This window comes from Electrona antarctica, assembly GCF_951216825.1.
Source record: "Electrona antarctica genome assembly, chromosome: 2".
Lineage (NCBI taxonomy): Eukaryota > Metazoa > Chordata > Actinopteri > Myctophiformes > Myctophidae > Electrona > Electrona antarctica.
In genome coordinates this window covers 57,622,339-57,628,338 of record NC_136807.1, presented here as the reverse complement: position 1 = coordinate 57,628,338, position 6,000 = coordinate 57,622,339, and the positions used below count along the sequence as shown (strand labels likewise).

Below are 6,000 nucleotides of genomic sequence, written 5' to 3'. Positions count from 1 at the left end.
ACGTCTGGGTTTCCGAGGCTACATCCGTGCTGACGCAATGACCTGTTTCTGGTTTAGCTTTACGCGCGGGACGCATGAATCTCTCCGTCTCCGGTCAGTGCGGGTTGTTGTTTATTTGCATGGCTCAGAAAATAAGTACGGTAACAAACTAACATGAGAACGTTATCGAGTTGGAGGAGGAGGAGGAGAAGGTTCACGTCGTGAATGTGGAAGGTAACATCAGATTGTATTATGATGATGTGCCAAACTGCTGCTTGCTGCTGTAATGTTAATATAGACCTATGTCTTCTATTGTGTTCTGAAGGTCGGGCTGTACTGCCACTAGTGTTAATGTTATATTTTGTATTGTGTTCTCGGGCTGGGCTGCGTTGCGTTGCGTTGTGTTGTGTTGCGCTGTGTGCCAATTATGCCCCCTCTCCTGTTCTGTTGTCTTTTCTGGTCCGTGTACCAGTGTGCGACACACACTTGCGTGTGTGCCTGCACTGTTTAGTATTTACTATTACATTTTTATGTTTTGATAATCAGCGCTTTGCCATATAGATGATACATCACTGTGCCATATTGGAGAGGCCACTGTGTGCGTACTGCTTTGTTTGACATGCTCCATATTTGAGCGCGCACACCTCCACCCGCCCCCTGTTAAAGTCCGGAACATATATTTTCCTAGATGTACAGTCTATTCTTAAGCATGCCTAGAGGTACCAGCTGACCAATTGGAAAAACATTTTCTATCATTTTTGGGGGTGCATTACTATGTTTTTCATATTGACCCATGTAATTTTCGCATAGTGTTATGAAATAGAATTCATGATAGCACTCACAAAGCTACCACTGGTGCAATGCTATCACATATTTTCTAACTCTAGACATGTATACCTTCACAAAAATCACTATGAGCATTATTCAGCCAGATGGTAGACCAACTCACGGTCTATGACCACAAGGCAGGATGCTGTATTGTATTTTGGTGTTAATTGCTATGCTATATTGACGAATTGGATCAATGGAAACAAGTCCCCAGGACTTTTTTTGTGTGTCATTTTAGCTCAAATGGAGAACTGTATACCACGTTCTGTTTGAATTTCTGTCTAAAAAAGTATACTTTATTAACTCTTTATTTTGCCACCCTAGGAGGCAGCAAAGTGTAGCTATACCGATCCAGTGATTTTTCCTCATGTCAACATCCTGTTGAGCAGCCTTCAGACCACCATTGCCTCTCTCTCTATGTCGTCCTCAGACGAGCCCTCCATCGGCGTCTCCAGTCATCTCGGTTCTCCAACATTTGTGCTTTCTGCACCAGCATCTGTCTTCAGTACGTCCACGTAGGTAGGTGTGGGACATGCTCTCGATCGATGGTTCCCACAGTACAAGCTTTTTGGCCGGGAGTTCTTGATGTCGATGGCAGTGGCCAGCTAGTGTCATGTTGATTATGTTCATAATTAGCAAAAAAAGAGTCAAGGTCCTGTCAGACGGGGAGCGAGTGACGCATGCGTTGGATCAGAGACAGGTCTGCTCATGAGGGGCGCGGGACGCGTAAAAAAAAAAAGAAGCTCAACGCAATCCAGGTCTATTCAGCCCTGGGCGTGTGCACAAAACGAGCACGCATGTGACAATTTCTCGGGACCACGCCCACAAAACTACTCTTACGTTGTCACTCCATCAACCTACAAAATAAACACACGCCTCTCATTGACAATTTATTACTATGCGTGTCAGTCGCTGACAAGGCCTTATGACTGACATTGTCAATATGATGTCATCAATATCATCAACAACTGAGATCCACAGGGAATGGACCCTCTCTTGTTTTCTCTTTGGCTGAGGTGTTATTTTTTATGCTCTTTTGGTCATGGCTCTCAGTTCCCACCGGATGTCGTGTGGGAGTTCAGACTGCTCCAGACCGTACTGAATAACTGCTAGCTTACATAAGGTCTTCAGGCTAGGGCTCAAGTCTAAGACATACAGGTCATCAGGGGTGGTGTGTCCTCCAAAGAGGATGACACGATCTCCCACCATGCAACAACACATACTATACGTCATATCCATCGGAGACGGGCCTTTCCCCTTGGGCTTAACCTTCTTCCACGAGAAGGTCTCTGGATTGAATTCCCACAGATCATTGAAGGTCTGGTTATTGTAACAGCCACCACATATGTACAGCTCTCTGTTGTAGGTAAATGCTGAATGAGGGGAGCATCTTTCAGGAATACGCTGTGCAGAAGGTGTGTCCAGCCAGATGTTGTTCTCTATTTCAAACACTCTGATGGTGTTGTTTCTGGAGGAGGTGTCTACACCTCCAAATACAAACATCTTTGTCCCAATGATGGTGGCAGAGTGCCATCCTGTAGCAGGTGGTGCAGTTCCTCTGGTGTTGATTACAGACCAGACCATTGTGCTGGTGTCCAACTTGTAGGTGTTGTTAGTGTATTTTGAGGTGCATCCAGCATGGATAAACATGACCTTCCTCAAGACACAGGCTGAGTGGCCATACCTCTCCTTTGGAACAGTCCCAGAAACCTGTGGTTTGAACCATGTGTGGGCGTTGACATCAAATGCATAAAGCACGCTGCAGTAAGGGAACCCTCCCCAGATGTAGACTGTATCTTCTATCAGCACAGCTGTGTGGTTAAGGCGCCTGGAGGGAACCTCAAGGTGACCATCTCCTCTTCCAGGTTCCACTGGAGGTAACTTCTTCCAGCATAAAGACACTGTGTTGAAGACATGGACACCCATGTTGTTGTAGGTCATTCCACCACTGTCTCCCCCAAAGGAATACAGTTTGTTCCTCACTGCTACAGCAGCATGATGGGCTCGATTTGGTCCTCCTGCTTTGGAAATGGTCCAAGACAGCATCCGTCTGTCTGTCTGTCTGTCTGTCTGTCTGTCTGTCTGTCTGTCTGTCTGTCTGTCTGTCTGTCTGTCTCGCTCTCTTCTCTCTCGACGTCTACAGTCATTTTCAACACGGCGCATCGTCTTATAGCTTCTGGTGTGAAATCACACAACGTGACACAAACAGTTTCCATGCACGCCTTAACGACGCCAATTTGTGCAGCTGTTCTTATCTGCACCCTTTGATTCTGGCGCTATGTATTACTTAAAACGGCTGCCTTTCAGCAGAGCATCAGTCCAACTGAAATAAACTGAACCGACTAAATTAAATGCCTCAACGTGGGTGTTTCTACTCAAGAGGTGTGTGTGTGTGTGTGTGTGTGTGTGTGTGTGTGTGTGTGTGTGTGTGTGTGTGTGTGTGTGTGTGTGTGTGTGTCATAAGTCGAGACAGTGTTGGGTGTGTCTGTCTCTCCCTGCATTGTGCTGTTCCATAAAGTAGTCTCTCTCTCTCTCTCTCTCTCTCTGCATTGTGCTGTTCCATAAAGTAGTCTCTCTCTCTCTCTCTCTCTCTCTCTCTCTGCATTGCGTTGTTCCATACAGTAGTCTCTCTCTCTCTCTCTCTCTCTCTCTCTCTCTCTCTCTCTCTCTCTCTCTCTTGTGCTGTTCCATACAGTAGCGATCCAGATAAAATATCAAATACGTTTGAAAATAGTCAGGCGGTCCCCGAGCGATTCTCTGGAGGGTTCAGATTGGTTCTGCGAACACTTATACACTAGACGATTATTTATGCCTGAGAATCGCCTTCTATCCAAATGCTATTGAATCTACATGAAGCTAATTTTGATGTGCAAAGTGTTTGTGCTCATTGGGAAGACTGTTGGCTCTCTACCAAACTAGCCAGTCAGTTCACCTACAGTGTTTCCAGGCCTGGGCAGACAGGCGCGGCTGTTTTCCGGGATAAATGTGCTGTTGCGATATTTTCAGTGGTTTACGATAGAGGGCGCTCTACCGCAGCCTGCGAATGATCCCAGGATCAAAGCCTTTAGACAGAAATGCAGAACATGCTATACAGTCGTCAATCAATCACAATCACTGAATTCAGCCTCCTGTTATTGTTTTTAAATATTTAGAATGGCCGCTGAACTCAACAGACCACTGTCTAATAATCAAATCAATTACGTCCTAATCCCACCTGTATGCTAGCGAACAGGTGATTTGTAGATCAGTGATAATTAAAGCTCACCTGTATCCCAGTGAGCAGATGATGTGTAGATCTAATTAAAGCTCACCTGTATCCCAGTGAGCAGATGATGTGTAGATCTAATTAATGCTCACCTGTATCCCAGCGAGCAGATGATTTGCAGATCGGTGATGTCACACTTCAGCATGCCTCGCGCCAGCAGAGGGTTCATGGTCTTGTGCTCGTCGTAATCCACCTGGTCAGAGGACATTAAATGGTGATTGGACATTGTTCTGATGACTCACCGCGGTGTTGGGCTGTGATTGGACATTGTTCTGATGACTCACCGCGGTGTTGGGCTGTGATTGGACATTGTTCTGATGACTCACCACGGTGTTGGCCTGTGATTGGACATTGTTCTCATGACTCACCACGGTGTTGGGTTGTGATTGGACATTGTTCTCATGACTCACCACGGTGTTGGGCTATGATTGGACATTGTTCTCATGACTTACCACGGTGTTGGGCTGTGATTGGACATTGTTCTCATGACTTACCACGGTGTTGGGCTGTGATTGGACATTGTTCTGATGACTCACCACAGTGTTGGGCGGGTCCACGGCGAACCACAGCAGCACGCCCAGCAGCTGCACGGCGATGAGCGACGAGGCGATGGCGATCTGCGACGTGGGGCTGATGAAGCGAGGCGCCGCCACCGTCTGCTTGCCCTGCTCGAAGATACGGTAGATCCGGTTGGTCTTGGTGAGCAGCGCCGCGTAGCTGATACACATGCCCAGACCCAGGAAGATACGCCTGGAGAGGAGAGACATGGGTAATGTAGTTCACTAAAACTAAAACTAAAATAGACCCAGGAAGATACGCCTGGGGAGGAGACATGGTTAATGTAGTTAACTAAAACTTCAACTACAACTAAAATAGACCCAGGAAGATACGCCTGGAGAGGAGACATGGTTAATGTAGTTCACTAAAACTACAACTACAACTAAAATAGACCCAGGAAGATACGCCTGGGGAGGAGACATGGTTAATGTAGTTAACTAAAACTACAACTACAACTAAAATAGACCCAGGAAGATACGCCTGGAGAGGAGACATGGTTAATGTAGTTCACTAAAACTAAAACTACAACTGAAATAGACCCAGGAAGATACGCCTGGAGAGGAGAGACATGGGTAATGTAGTTCACTAAAACTATAACTAAAATAGACCCAGGAAGATACGCCTGGGAGTGGAGAGGAGACATGGTTAATGTAGTTAACTAAAACTACAACTACAACTAAAATAGACCCAGGAAGATACGCCTGGAGGAGAGGAGACATGGTTAATGTAGTTCACTAAAACTACAACTAAAATAGACCCAGGAAGATACGCCTAGGGAGGAGAGGAGAGGAGATGTTTTAATATAGTTAACTAAAACTAAAACTACAACTAAAATAGACCCAGGAAGATACGCCTAGGGAGGAGAAAAACAAGGTTATTGTGGATGAGATCATAGGGATGTGCGATATTATCAGCAGAGACTGAAAGGTTGAGGTTCTCTGACTCTGACATGGTTAATGTAGTTCACTAAAACTAAAACTACAACTGAAATAGACCCAGGAAGATACGCCTGGAGAGGAGAGACATGGGTAATGTAGTTCACTAAAACTATAACTAAAATAGACCCAGGAAGATACGCCTGGGAGTGGAGAGGAGACATGGTTAATGTAGTTAACTAAAACTACAACTACAACTAAAATAGACCCAGGAAGATACGCCTGGAGGAGAGGAGACATGGTTAATGTAGTTCACTAAAACTACAACTAAAATAGACCCAGGAAGATACGCCTAGGGAGGAGAGGAGAGGAGATGTTTTAATATAGTTAACTAAAACTAAAACTACAACTAAAATAGACCCAGGAAGATACGCCTAGGGAGGAGAAAAACAAGGTTATTGTGGATGAGATCATAGGGATGTGCGATATTATCAG

General features: G+C 45.5%; 1 pseudogene across 1 annotated transcript in view; it reads right to left on the bottom strand.

The window, feature by feature from the left end:
* The window catches only part of LOC306934245 (metabotropic glutamate receptor 7-like), a 285,618-nt pseudogene that overhangs the window by 50,610 nt on the left and 229,008 nt on the right, over positions 1-6,000 (bottom strand). The window contains exons 11-12 of the transcript in view: positions 4,609-4,822; positions 4,165-4,265 (exon numbers count right to left, since the gene is read on the bottom strand). The product of the transcript in view is annotated as a metabotropic glutamate receptor 7-like (transcript). The remainder of the gene's footprint in view (positions 1-4,164; positions 4,266-4,608; positions 4,823-6,000) is intronic.